Raw genomic sequence first — 15,520 nt, forward strand, 5'->3', positions numbered from 1 at the left:
TTTTACTATGCACCAAAAACCTAAAAAAACTATAACTATGTGTACATCATGCACATCATTGTTTATGTTGTATTTATTTTCCTATGGGAATTACATTTAGAAATGTACATTCTTTACAACATTGTCATCCATTGAATTCATGCAGAGTTTGAAGATTTCAAATTGTGACAAAATGAAAGACTCGACCACGAAGGGACTCGAACCCTCAATCTTCTGATCCGTAGTCAGACGCCTTATCCATTAGGCCATGCGGTCATCTTTATAGAAGTTGTCGAACCTGTGGAAGGTGTGGTAAAAGTAACCTCAAGTATAACATTCAAAATTTAGAAGTTTTTTCTAGATATATGTTTTGGAAAAACTTGCATATGAATTACAAAATGAAATCCAACATATTTTAGTGATTTATGTTGAGTGAACATTACAAAGTATACCTTTCACATATCCTAGATTTTGTAAAATCCTTAACTTAGCTGAGAAATAACTTAACTTTTCTATAGGCATGCTATAAAGTTTTATAAAAAGATTAGGGATGTAGGCATTAGAGCAATTTCTCATTGAGCTATGGCTGTTCTGATTTCACTGATTCCTTCTAAACATGTGAGATGTATTTTTTATATGCAGATATGCAAATAACCATTATAGTATCAATTTGGTCAAAGAATTGCTTTGCAACACAGATTACCAAAATCAAACAAGTTAACAAGTAAACACTGACATTTTCCTAAAGGTTTTTTAAGTTTTATGAAAATATTAGGGATGTAGGCTTTATAGCAATTTCTCATTGGACTATGGATGTTTGGATTTCAATGATTCATTTTAAACATGTGAGATATAATTTTTATATGCAGATATGCAAATATCCTTTATTGTATCAATTTGGTCAACGATTTTTTTCCAACACAGATTACCAAAATTGAACAAGTTAAGAGGTAAATACTTACATTTTCCAAAAGGATACCTTTTACTATGCACCAAAAACCTAAAAAACCTATAACTATGTGTACATCATGCACATCATTGTTTATGTTGTATTTATTTTCCTATGGGAATTACATTTAGAAATGTGCATTCTTTACAACATTGTCATCCATTGAATTCATGCAGAGTTTGAAGATTTCAAATAGTGACAAAAAGAATGACTTGACCATGAAGGGACACGAACCCTCAATCTTCTGATCAGAAGTCAGACGCCTCATCCATTATGCCACGCTGTCATCTATGTCAAAATTGTCAAACCTGTGGAAGGTGTGGTAATAGTAACCTCAAGTATAACATTCAAAATTTAGAAGCTTTTTCTAGAGGTATGTTTTGGAAAAACTTGCATATGAATTACAAAATGAAATCCAACATATTTTAGTGATTTATGTTGAGTGAACATTACAAAGTATACCTTTCACATAGCCTAGATTTTGTAAAATCCTTAAGTTAGCTGAGAAATAACTTAACTTTTCTACAGGCATGCTATAAAGTTTTATAAAAAGATTAGGGATGTAGGCATTAGAGCAATTTCTCATTGAACTATGGGTGTTCTGATTTCACTGATTCCTTCTAAACATGTGAGATGTATTTTTTATATGCAGATATGCAAATAACCATTACAGTATCAATTTGGTCAAAGAACTGCTTTGCAACACAGATTTCCAAAATCAAACAAGTTAACAGGTAAACACTTACATTTTCCTAAAGGTTTTTTAAGAATTATGAAAATATTAGGGATGTAGGCTTTATAGCAATTTCTCATTGGACTATGGATGTTCGGATTTCAATGATTCATTTTAAACATGTGAGATATAATTTTTATATGCAGATATGTAATATCCTTTATTGTATCAATTTGGTCAAAGATTTTTTTCCAACACAGATTACCAAAATTGAACAAGTTAACAGGTAAATACTTACCTTTTCCAAAAGGATACCTTTTACTATGCACCAAAAACCTAAAAAAACTATAACTATGTGTACATCATGCACATCATTGTTTATGTTGTATTTATTTTCCTATGGGAATTACATTTAGAAATGTACATTCTTTACAACATTGTCATCCATTGAATTCATGCAGAGTTTGAAGATTTCAAATTGTGACAAAATGAAAGACTCGACCACGAAGGGACTCGAACCCTCAATCTTCTGATCCGTAGTCAGACGCCTTATCCATTAGGCCATGCGGTCATCTTTATAGAAGTTGTCGAACCTGTGGAAGGTGTGGTAAAAGTAACCTCAAGTATAACATTCAAAATTTAGAAGTTTTTTCTAGATATATGTTTTGGAAAAACTTGCATATGAATTACAAAATGAAATCCAACATATTTTAGTGATTTATGTTGAGTGAACATTACAAAGTATACCTTTCACATATCCTAGATTTTGTAAAATCCTTAACTTAGCTGAGAAATAACTTAACTTTTCTATAGGCATGCTATAAAGTTTTATAAAAAGATTAGGGATGTAGGCATTAGAGCAATTTCTCATTGAGCTATGGCTGTTCTGATTTCACTGATTCCTTCTAAACATGTGAGATGTATTTTTTATATGCAGATATGCAAATAACCATTATAGTATCAATTTGGTCAAAGAATTGCTTTGCAACACAGATTACCAAAATCAAACAAGTTAACAAGTAAACACTGACATTTTCCTAAAGGTTTTTTAAGTTTTATGAAAATATTAGGGATGTAGGCTTTATAGCAATTTCTCATTGGACTATGGATGTTTGGATTTCAATGATTCATTTTAAACATGTGAGATATAATTTTTATATGCAGATATGCAAATATCCTTTATTGTATCAATTTGGTCAAAGATTTTTTTCCAACACAGATTACCAAAATTGAACAAGTTAAGAGGTAAATACTTACATTTTCCAAAAGGATACCTTTTACTATGCACCAAAAACCTAAAAAACCTATAACTATGTGTACATCATGGACATAATTGTTTATGTTGTATTTATTTTCCTATGGGAATTACATTTAGAAATGTACATTCTTTACAACATTGTCATCCATTGAATTCATGCAGAGTTTGAAGATTTCAAATAGTGACAAAAAGAATGACTTGACCATGAAGGGACACAAACCCTCAATCTTCTGATCAGAAGTCAGACGCCTCATCCATTATGCCACGCTGTCATCTATGTCGAAATTGTCGAACCTGTGGAAGGTGTGGTAATAGTAACCTCAAGTATAACATTCAAAATTTAGAAGTTTTTTCTAGATATATGTTTTGGAAAAACTTGCATATGAATTACAAAATGCAATCCAACATATTTTAGTGATTTATGTTGAGTGAACATTACAAAGTATACCTTTCACATAGCCTAGATTTTGCAAAATCCTTAACTTAGCTGAGAAATAACTTAACTTTTCTATAGGCATGCTATAAAGTTTTATAAAAAGATTAGGGATGTAGGCATTAGAGCAATTTCTCATTGAACTATGGGTGTTCTGATTTCAATGATTCCTTCTAAACATGTGAGATGTATTTTTTATATGCAGATATGCAAATAACCATTATAGTATCAATTTGGTCAAAGAATTGCTTTGCAACACAGATTACCAATATCAAACAAGTTAACAGGTAAACACTGACATTTTCCTAAAGGTTTTTTAAGTTTTATGAAAATATTAGGGATGTAGGCTTTATAGCAATTTCTCATTGGACTATGGATGTTCGGATTTCAATGATTCATTTTAAACATGTGAGATATAATTTTTATATGCAGATATGCAAATATCCTTTATTGTATCAATTTGGTCAAAGATTTTTTTCCAACACAGATTACCAAAATTGAACAAGTTAAGAGGTAAATACTTACATTTTCCAAAAGGATACCTTTTACTATGCACCAAAAACCTAAAAAACCTATAACTATGTATACATCATGCACATCATTGTTTATGTTGTATTTATTTTCCTATGGGAATTACATTTAGAAATGTACATTCTTTACAACATTGTCATCCATTGAATTCATGCAGATTTTGAAGATTTCAAATTGTGACAAAATGAAAGACTCGACCACGAAGGGACTCGAACCCTCAATCTTCTGATCTGAAGTCAGACGCCTTATCCATTAGGCCACGCGGTCATCTTTATAGAAGTTGTCAAACCTGTGGAAGGTGTGGTAAAAGTAACCTCAAGTATAACATTCAAAATTTAGAAGTTTTTTCTAGATATATGTTTTGGAAAAACTTGCATATGAATTACAAAATGAAATCCAACATATTTTAGTGATTTATGTTGAGTGAACATTACAAAGTATACCTTTCACATAGCCTAGATTTTGTAAAATCCTTAACTTAGCTGAGAAATAACTTAACTTTTCTATAGGCATGCTATAAAGTTTTATAAAAAGATTAGGGATGTAGGCATTAGAGCAATTTCTCATTGAGCTATGGCTGTTCTGATTTCACTGATTCCTTCTAAACATGTGAGATGTATTTTTTATATGCAGATATGCAAATAACCATTATAGTATCAATTTGGTCAAAGAATTGCTTTGCAACACAGATTACCAAAATCAAACAAGTTAACAGGTAAACACTGACATTTTCCTAAAGGTTTTTTAAGTTTTATGAAAATATTAGGGATGTAGGCTTTATAGCAATTTCTCATTGGACTATGGATGTTCAGATTTCAATGATTCATTTTAAACATGTGAGATATAATTTTTATATGCAGATATGCAAATATCCTTTATTGTATCAATTTGGTCAAAGATTTTTTTCCAACACAGATTACCAAAATTGAACAAGTTAAGAGGTAAGTACTTACATTTTCCAAAAGGATACCTTTTACTATGCACCAAAAACCTAAAAAACCTATAACTATGTGTACATCATGCACATCATTGTTTATGTTGTATTTATTTTCCTATGGGAATTACATTTAGAAATGTGCATTCTTTACAACATTGTCATCCATTGAATTCAAGCAGAGTTTGAAGATTTCAAATAGTGACAAAAAGAATGACTTGACCATGAAGGGACACGAGCCCTCAATCTTCTGATCAGAAGTCAGACGCCTCATCCATTATGCCACGCTGTCATCTATGTCGAAATTGTCAAACCTGTGGAAGTTGTGGTAATAGTAACCTCAAGTATAACATTCAAAATTTAGAAGCTTTTTCTAGAGGTATGTTTTGGAAAAACTTTCATATGAATTACAAAATGAAATCCAACATATTTTAGTGATTTATGTTGAGTGAACATTACAAAGTATACCTTTCACATAGCCTAGATTTTGTAAAATCCTTAACTTAGCTGAGAAATAACTTAACTTTTCTATAGGCATGCTATAAAGTTTTATAAAAAGATTAGGGATGTAGGCATTAGAGCAATTTCTCATTGAACTATGGGTGTTCTGATTTCACTGATTCCTTCTAAACATGTGAGATGTATTTTTTATATGCAGATATGCAAATAACCATTACAGTATCAATTTGGTCAAAGAACTGCTTTGCAACACAGATTTCCAAAATCAAACAAGTTAACAGGTAAACACTTACATTTTCCTAAAGGTTTTTTAAGAATTATGAAAATATTAGGGATGTAGGCTTTATAGCAATTTCTCATTGGACTATGGATGTTCGGATTTCAATGATTCATTTTAAACATGTGAGATATAATTTTTATATGCAGATATGTAATATCCTTTATTGTATCAATTTGGTCAAAGATTTTTTTCCAACACAGATTACCAAAATTGAACAAGTTAACAGGTAAATACTTACCTTTTCCAAAAGGATACCTTTTACTATGCACCAAAAACCTAAAAAAACTATAACTATGTGTACATCATGCACATCATTGTTTATGTTGTATTTATTTTCCTATGGGAATTACATTTAGAAATGTACATTCTTTACAACATTGTCATCCATTGAATTCATGCAGAGTTTGAAGATTTCAAATTGTGACAAAATGAAAGACTCGACCACGAAGGGACTCGAACCCTCAATCTTCTGATCCGTAGTCAGACGCCTTATCCATTAGGCCATGCGGTCATCTTTATAGAAGTTGTCGAACCTGTGGAAGGTGTGGTAAAAGTAACCTCAAGTATAACATTCAAAATTTAGAAGTTTTTTCTAGATATATGTTTTGGAAAAACTTGCATATGAATTACAAAATGAAATCCAACATATTTTAGTGATTTATGTTGAGTGAACATTACAAAGTATACCTTTCACATATCCTAGATTTTGTAAAATCCTTAACTTAGCTGAGAAATAACTTAACTTTTCTATAGGCATGCTATAAAGTTTTATAAAAAGATTAGGGATGTAGGCATTAGAGCAATTTCTCATTGAGCTATGGCTGTTCTGATTTCACTGATTCCTTCTAAACATGTGAGATGTATTTTTTATATGCAGATATGCAAATAACCATTATAGTATCAATTTGGTCAAAGAATTGCTTTGCAACACAGATTACCAAAATCAAACAAGTTAACAAGTAAACACTGACATTTTCCTAAAGGTTTTTTAAGTTTTATGAAAATATTAGGGATGTAGGCTTTATAGCAATTTCTCATTGGACTATGGATGTTTGGATTTCAATGATTCATTTTAAACATGTGAGATATAATTTTTATATGCAGATATGCAAATATCCTTTATTGTATCAATTTGGTCAAAGATTTTTTTCCAACACAGATTACCAAAATTGAACAAGTTAAGAGGTAAATACTTACATTTTCCAAAAGGATACCTTTTACTATGCACCAAAAACCTAAAAAACCTATAACTATGTGTACATCATGGACATAATTGTTTATGTTGTATTTATTTTCCTATGGGAATTACATTTAGAAATGTACATTCTTTACAACATTGTCATCCATTGAATTCATGCAGAGTTTGAAGATTTCAAATAGTGACAAAAAGAATGACTTGACCATGAAGGGACACAAACCCTCAATCTTCTGATCAGAAGTCAGACGCCTCATCCATTATGCCACGCTGTCATCTATGTCGAAATTGTCGAACCTGTGGAAGGTGTGGTAATAGTAACCTCAAGTATAACATTCAAAATTTAGAAGTTTTTTCTAGATATATGTTTTGGAAAAACTTGCATATGAATTACAAAATGCAATCCAACATATTTTAGTGATTTATGTTGAGTGAACATTACAAAGTATACCTTTCACATAGCCTAGATTTTGCAAAATCCTTAACTTAGCTGAGAAATAACTTAACTTTTCTATAGGCATGCTATAAAGTTTTATAAAAAGATTAGGGATGTAGGCATTAGAGCAATTTCTCATTGAACTATGGGTGTTCTGATTTCAATGATTCCTTCTAAACATGTGAGATGTATTTTTTATATGCAGATATGCAAATAACCATTATAGTATCAATTTGGTCAAAGAATTGCTTTGCAACACAGATTACCAATATCAAACAAGTTAACAGGTAAACACTGACATTTTCCTAAAGGTTTTTTAAGTTTTATGAAAATATTAGGGATGTAGGCTTTATAGCAATTTCTCATTGGACTATGGATGTTCGGATTTCAATGATTCATTTTAAACATGTGAGATATAATTTTTATATGCAGATATGCAAATATCCTTTATTGTATCAATTTGGTCAAAGATTTTTTTCCAACACAGATTACCAAAATTGAACAAGTTAAGAGGTAAATACTTACATTTTCCAAAAGGATACCTTTTACTATGCACCAAAAACCTAAAAAACCTATAACTATGTATACATCATGCACATCATTGTTTATGTTGTATTTATTTTCCTATGGGAATTACATTTAGAAATGTACATTCTTTACAACATTGTCATCCATTGAATTCATGCAGATTTTGAAGATTTCAAATTGTGACAAAATGAAAGACTCGACCACGAAGGGACTCGAACCCTCAATCTTCTGATCTGAAGTCAGACGCCTTATCCATTAGGCCACGCGGTCATCTTTATAGAAGTTGTCAAACCTGTGGAAGGTGTGGTAAAAGTAACCTCAAGTATAACATTCAAAATTTAGAAGTTTTTTCTAGATATATGTTTTGGAAAAACTTGCATATGAATTACAAAATGAAATCCAACATATTTTAGTGATTTATGTTGAGTGAACATTACAAAGTATACCTTTCACATAGCCTAGATTTTGTAAAATCCTTAACTTAGCTGAGAAATAACTTAACTTTTCTATAGGCATGCTATAAAGTTTTATAAAAAGATTAGGGATGTAGGCATTAGAGCAATTTCTCATTGAGCTATGGCTGTTCTGATTTCACTGATTCCTTCTAAACATGTGAGATGTATTTTTTATATGCAGATATGCAAATAACCATTATAGTATCAATTTGGTCAAAGAATTGCTTTGCAACACAGATTACCAAAATCAAACAAGTTAACAGGTAAACACTGACATTTTCCTAAAGGTTTTTTAAGTTTTATGAAAATATTAGGGATGTAGGCTTTATAGCAATTTCTCATTGGACTATGGATGTTCAGATTTCAATGATTCATTTTAAACATGTGAGATATAATTTTTATATGCAGATATGCAAATATCCTTTATTGTATCAATTTGGTCAAAGATTTTTTTCCAACACAGATTACCAAAATTGAACAAGTTAAGAGGTAAGTACTTACATTTTCCAAAAGGATACCTTTTACTATGCACCAAAAACCTAAAAAACCTATAACTATGTGTACATCATGCACATCATTGTTTATGTTGTATTTATTTTCCTATGGGAATTACATTTAGAAATGTGCATTCTTTACAACATTGTCATCCATTGAATTCAAGCAGAGTTTGAAGATTTCAAATAGTGACAAAAAGAATGACTTGACCATGAAGGGACACGAGCCCTCAATCTTCTGATCAGAAGTCAGACGCCTCATCCATTATGCCACGCTGTCATCTATGTCGAAATTGTCAAACCTGTGGAAGTTGTGGTAATAGTAACCTCAAGTATAACATTCAAAATTTAGAAGCTTTTTCTAGAGGTATGTTTTGGAAAAACTTTCATATGAATTACAAAATGAAATCCAACATATTTTAGTGATTTATGTTGAGTGAACATTACAAAGTATACCTTTCACATAGCCTAGATTTTGTAAAATCCTTAACTTAGCTGAGAAATAACTTAACTTTTCTATAGGCATGCTATAAAGTTTTATAAAAAGATTAGGGATGTAGGCATTAGAGCAATTTCTCATTGAACTATGGGTGTTCTGATTTCACTGATTCCTTCTAAACATGTGAGATGTATTTTTTATATGCAGATATGCAAATAACCATTACAGTATCAATTTGGTCAAAGAACTGCTTTGCAACACAGATTTCCAAAATCAAACAAGTTAACAGGTAAACACTTACATTTTCCTAAAGGTTTTTTAAGAATTATGAAAATATTAGGGATGTAGGCTTTATAGCAATTTCTCATTGGACTATGGATGTTCGGATTTCAATGATTCATTTTAAACATGTGAGATATAATTTTTATATGCAGATATGTAATATCCTTTATTGTATCAATTTGGTCAAAGATTTTTTTCCAACACAGATTACCAAAATTGAACAAGTTAACAGGTAAATACTTACCTTTTCCAAAAGGATACCTTTTACTATGCACCAAAAACCTAAAAAAACTATAACTATGTGTACATCATGCACATCATTGTTTATGTTGTATTTATTTTCCTATGGGAATTACATTTAGAAATGTACATTCTTTACAACATTGTCATCCATTGAATTCATGCAGAGTTTGAAGATTTCAAATTGTGACAAAATGAAAGACTCGACCACGAAGGGCCTCGAACCCTCAATCTTCTGATCCGTAGTCAGACGCCTTATCCATTAGGCCATGCGGTCATCTTTATAGAAGTTGTCGAACCTGTGGAAGGTGTGGTAAAAGTAACCTCAAGTATAACATTCAAAATTTAGAAGTTTTTTCTAGATATATGTTTTGGAAAAACTTGCATATGAATTACAAAATGAAATCCAACATATTTTAGTGATTTATGTTGAGTGAACATTACAAAGTATACCTTTCACATATCCTAGATTTTGTAAAATCCTTAACTTAGCTGAGAAATAACTTAACTTTTCTATAGGCATGCTATAAAGTTTTATAAAAAGATTAGGGATGTAGGCATTAGAGCAATTTCTCATTGAGCTATGGCTGTTCTGATTTCACTGATTCCTTCTAAACATGTGAGATGTATTTTTTATATGCAGATATGCAAATAACCATTATAGTATAAATTTGGTCAAAGAATTGCTTTGCAACACAGATTACCAAAATCAAACAAGTTAACAAGTAAACACTGACATTTTCCTAAAGGTTTTTTAAGTTTTATGAAAATATTAGGGATGTAGGCTTTATAGCAATTTCTCATTGGACTATGGATGTTTGGATTTCAATGATTCATTTTAAACATGTGAGATATAATTTTTATATGCAGATATGCAAATATCCTTTATTGTATCAATTTGGTCAAAGATTTTTTTCCAACACAGATTACCAAAATTGAACAAGTTAAGAGGTAAATACTTACATTTTCCAAAAGGATACCTTTTACTATGCACCAAAAACCTAAAAAACCTATAACTATGTGTACATCATGCACATCATTGTTTATGTTGTATTTATTTTCCTATGGGAATTACATTTAGAAATGTGCATTCTTTACAACATTGTCATCCATTGAATTCATGCAGAGTTTGAAGATTTCAAATAGTGACAAAAAGAATGACTTGACCATGAAGGGACACGAACTCTCAATCTTCTGATCAGAATTCAGACGCCTCATCCATTATGCCATGCTGTCATCTATGTCGAAATTGTCGAACCTGTGGAAGGTGTGGTAATAGTAACCTCAAGTATAACATTCAAAATTTAGATGTTTTTTCTAGAGGTATGTTTTGGAAAAACTTGCATATGAATTACAAAATGCAATCCAACATATTTTAGTGATTTATGTTGAGTGAACATTACAAAGTATACCTTTCACATAGCCTAGATTTTGTAAAATCCTTAACTTAGCTGAGAAATAACTTAACTTTTCTACAGGCATGCTATAAAGTTTTATAAAAAGATTAGGGATGTAGGCATTAGAGCAATTTCTCATTGAACTATGGGTGTTCTGATTTCACTGATTCCTTCTAAACATGTGAGATGTATTTTTTATATGCAGATATGCAAATAACCATTATAGTATCAATTTGGTCAAAGAACTGCTTTGCAACACAGATTACCAAAATCAAACAAGTTAACAGGTAAACACTTACATTTTCCTAAAGGTTTTTTAAGAATTATGAAAATATTAGGGATGTAGGCTTTATAGCAATTTCTCATTGGACTATGGATGTTCGGATTTCAATGATTCATTTTAAACATGTGAGATATAATTTTTATATGCAGATATGCAAATATCCTTCATTGTATCAATTTGGTCAAAGACTTTTTCCAACACAGATTACCAAAATTGAACAAGTTAAGAGGTAAATACTTACATTTTCCAAAAGGATACCTTTTACTATGCACCAAAAACCTAAAAAACCTATAACTATGTATACATCATGCACATCATTGTTTATGTTGTATTTATTTTCCTATGGGAATTACAGTTAGAAATGTACATTCTTTACAACATTGTCATCCATTGAATTCATGCAGAGTTTGAAGATTTCAAATAGTGACAAAAAGAATGACTTGACCACGAAGGGACACGAACCCTCAATCTTCTGATCAGAAGTCAGACACCTCATCCATTATGCCACGCTGTCATCTATGTCGAAATTGTCAAACCTGTGGAAGGTGTGGTAATAGTAACCTCAAGTATAACATTCAAAATTTAGAAGCTTTTTCTAGAGGTATGTTTTGGAAAAACTTGCATATGAATTACAAAATAAAATCCAACATATTTTAGTGATTTATGTTGAGTGAACATTACAAAGTATACCTTTCACATAGCCTAGATTTTGTAAAATCCTTAACTTAGCTGAGAAATAACTTAACTTTTCTATAGGCATGCTATAAAGTTTTATAAAAAGATTAGGGATGTAGGCATTAGAGCAATTTCTCATTGAACTATGGGTGTTCTGATTTCACTGATTCCTTCTAAACATGTGAGATGTATTTTTTATATGCAGATATGCAAATAACCATTATAGTATCAATTTGGTCAAAGAACTGCTTTGCAACACAGATTTCCAAAATCAAACAAGTTAACAGGTAAACACTGACATTTTCCTAAAGGTTTTTTAAGTTTTATGAAAATATTAGGGATGTAGGCTTTATAGCAATTTCTCATTGGACTATGGATGTTCGGATTTCAATGATTCATTTTAAACATGTGAGATATAATTTTTATATGCAGATATGCAAATATCCTTTATTGTATCAATTTGGTCAAAGATTTTTTTCCAACACAGATTACCAAAATTGAACAAGTTAAGAGGTAAGTACTTACATTTTCCAAAAGGATACCTTTTACTATGCACCAAAAACCTAAAAAAACTATAACTATGTGTACATCATGCACATCATTGTTTATGTTGTATTTATTTTCCTATGGGAATTACATTTAGAAATGTGCATTCTTTACAACATTGTCATCCATTGAATTCAAGCAGAGTTTGAAGATTTCAAATAGTGACAAAAAGAATGACTTGACCATGAAGGGACATGAGCCCTCAATCTTCTGATCAGAAGTCAGACGCCTCATCCATTATGCCACGCTGTCATCTATGTCGAAATTGTCAAACCTGTGGAAGTTGTGGTAATAGTAACCTCAAGTATAACATTCAAAATTTAGAAGCTTTTTCTAGAGGTATGTTTTGGAAAAACTTTCATATGAATTACAAAATGAAATCCAACATATTTTAGTGATTTATGTTGAGTGAACATTACAAAGTATACCTTTCACATAGCCTAGATTTTGTAAAATCCTTAACTTAGCTGAGAAATAACTTAACTTTTCTATAGGCATGCTATAAAGTTTTATAAAAAGATTAGGGATGTAGGCATTAGAGCAATTTCTCATTGAACTATGGGTGTTCTGATTTCACTGATTCCTTCTAAACATGTGAGATGTATTTTTTATATGCAGATATGCAAATAACCATTATAGTATCAATTTGGTCAAAGAACTGCTTTGCAACACAGATTTCCAAAATCAAACAAGTTAACAGGTAAACACTTACATTTTCCTAAAGGTTTTTTAAGAATTATGAAAATATTAGGGATGTAGGCTTTATAGCAATTTCTCATTGGACTATTGATGTTCGGATTTCAATGATTCATTTTAAACATGTGAGATATAATTTTTATATGCAGATATGTAATATCCTTTATTGTATCAATTTGGTCAAAGATTTTTTTCCAACACAGATTACCAAAATTGAACAAGTTAACAGGTAAATACTTACCTTTTCCAAAAGGATACCTTTTACTATGCACCAAAAACCTAAAAAAACTATAACTATGTGTACATCATGCACATCATTGTTTATGTTGTATTTATTTTCCTATGGGAATTACATTTAGAAATGTACATTCTTTACAACATTGTCATCCATTGAATTCATGCAGAGTTTGAAGATTTCAAATTGTGACAAAATGAAAGACTCGACCACGAAGGAACTCGAACCCTCAATCTTCTGATCTGAAGTCAGACGCCTTATCCATTAGGCCACGCGGTCATCTTTATAGAAGTTGTCGAACCTGTGGAAGGTGTGGTAAAAGTAACCTCAAGTATAACATTAAAAATTTAGAAGTTTTTTCTAGATATATGTTTTGGAAAAACTTGCATATGAATTACAAAATGAAATCCAACATATTTTAGTGATTTATGTTGAGTGAACATTACAAAGTATACCTTTCACATATCCTAGATTTTGTAAAATCCTTAACTTAGCTGAGAAATAACTTAACTTTTCTATAGGCATGCTATAAAGTTTTATAAAAAGATTAGGGATGTAGGCATTAGAGCAATTTCTCATTGAGCTATGGCTGTTCTGATTTCACTGATTCCTTCTAAACATGTGAGATGTATTTTTTATATGCAGATATGCAAATAACCATTATAGTATCAATTTGGTCAAAGAATTGCTTTGCAACACAGATTACCAAAATCAAACAAGTTAACAAGTAAACACTGACATTTTCCTAAAGGTTTTTTAAGTTTTATGAAAATATTAGGGATGTAGGCTTTATAGCAATTTCTCATTGGACTATGGATGTTTGGATTTCAATGATTCATTTTAAACATGTGAGATATAATTTTTATATGCAGATATGCAAATATCCTTTATTGTATCAATTTGGTCAACGATTTTTTTCCAACACAGATTACCAAAATTGAACAAGTTAAGAGGTAAATACTTACATTTTCCAAAAGGATACCTTTTACTATGCACCAAAAACCTAAAAAACCTATAACTATGTGTACATCATGCACATCATTGTTTATGTTGTATTTATTTTCCTATGGGAATTACATTTAGAAATGTGCATTCTTTACAACATTGTCATCCATTGAATTCATGCAGAGTTTGAAGATTTCAAATAGTGACAAAAAGAATGACTTGACCATGAAGGGACACGAACCCTCAATCTTCTGATCAGAAGTCAGACGCCTCATCCATTATGCCACGCTGTCATCTATGTCAAAATTGTCAAACCTGTGGAAGGTGTGGTAATAGTAACCTCAAGTATAACATTCAAAATTTAGAAGCTTTTTCTAGAGGTATGTTTTGGAAAAACTTGCATATGAATTACAAAATGAAATCCAACATATTTTAGTGATTTATGTTGAGTGAACATTACAAAGTATACCTTTCACATAGCCTAGATTTTGTAAAATCCTTAAGTTAGCTGAGAAATAACTTAACTTTTCTACAGGCATGCTATAAAGTTTTATAAAAAGATTAGGGATGTAGGCATTAGAGCAATTTCTCATTGAACTATGGGTGTTCTGATTTCACTGATTCCTTCTAAACATGTGAGATGTATTTTTTATATGCAGATATGCAAATAACCATTATAGTATCAATTTGGTCAAAGAACTGCTTTGCAACACAGATTACCAAAATCAAACAAGTTAACAGGTAAACACTTACATTTTCCTAAAGGTTTTTTAAGAATTATGAAAATATTAGGGATGTAGGCTTTATAGCAATTTCTCATTGGACTATGGATGTTCGGATTTCAATGATTCATTTTAAACATGTGAGATATAATTTTTATATGCAGATATGTAATATCCTTTATTGTATCAATTTGGTCAAAGATTTTTTTCCAACACAGATTACCAAAATTGAACAAGTTAACAGGTAAATACTTACCTTTTCCAAAAGGATACCTTTTACTATGCACCAAAAACCTAAAAAAACTATAACTATGTGTACATCATGCACATCATTGTTTATGTTGTATTTATTTTCCTATGGGAATTACATTTAGAAATGTACATTCTTTACAACATTGTCATTCATTGAATTCATGCAGAGTTTGAAGATTTCAAATTGTGACAAAATGAATGACT

General features: G+C 30.7%; 3 non-coding genes across 3 annotated transcripts; all 3 read right to left on the reverse strand.

Moving 5' to 3' along the window:
• Positions 1-182: 182 nt before the first annotated feature.
• TRNAR-ACG (transfer RNA arginine (anticodon ACG)) lies at positions 183-255 on the reverse strand. The gene has a single exon. It is a non-coding gene; the product is annotated as a tRNA-Arg (tRNA).
• A 1,844-nt stretch (positions 256-2,099) lies between these two features.
• On the reverse strand, positions 2,100-2,172 carry TRNAR-ACG (transfer RNA arginine (anticodon ACG)). Its single transcript has one exon. It is a non-coding gene; the product is annotated as a tRNA-Arg (tRNA).
• Positions 2,173-5,934: 3,762 nt separating this feature from the next.
• TRNAR-ACG (transfer RNA arginine (anticodon ACG)) lies at positions 5,935-6,007 on the reverse strand. The gene has a single exon. It is a non-coding gene; the product is annotated as a tRNA-Arg (tRNA).
• Positions 6,008-15,520: the final 9,513 nt, after the last annotated feature.

Source organism: Taudactylus pleione, unplaced genomic scaffold (assembly GCF_031769625.1).
Source record: "Taudactylus pleione unplaced genomic scaffold, aTauple2 ptg000914l, whole genome shotgun sequence".
In the NCBI taxonomy this organism is placed as follows: domain Eukaryota; kingdom Metazoa; phylum Chordata; class Amphibia; order Anura; family Myobatrachidae; genus Taudactylus; species Taudactylus pleione.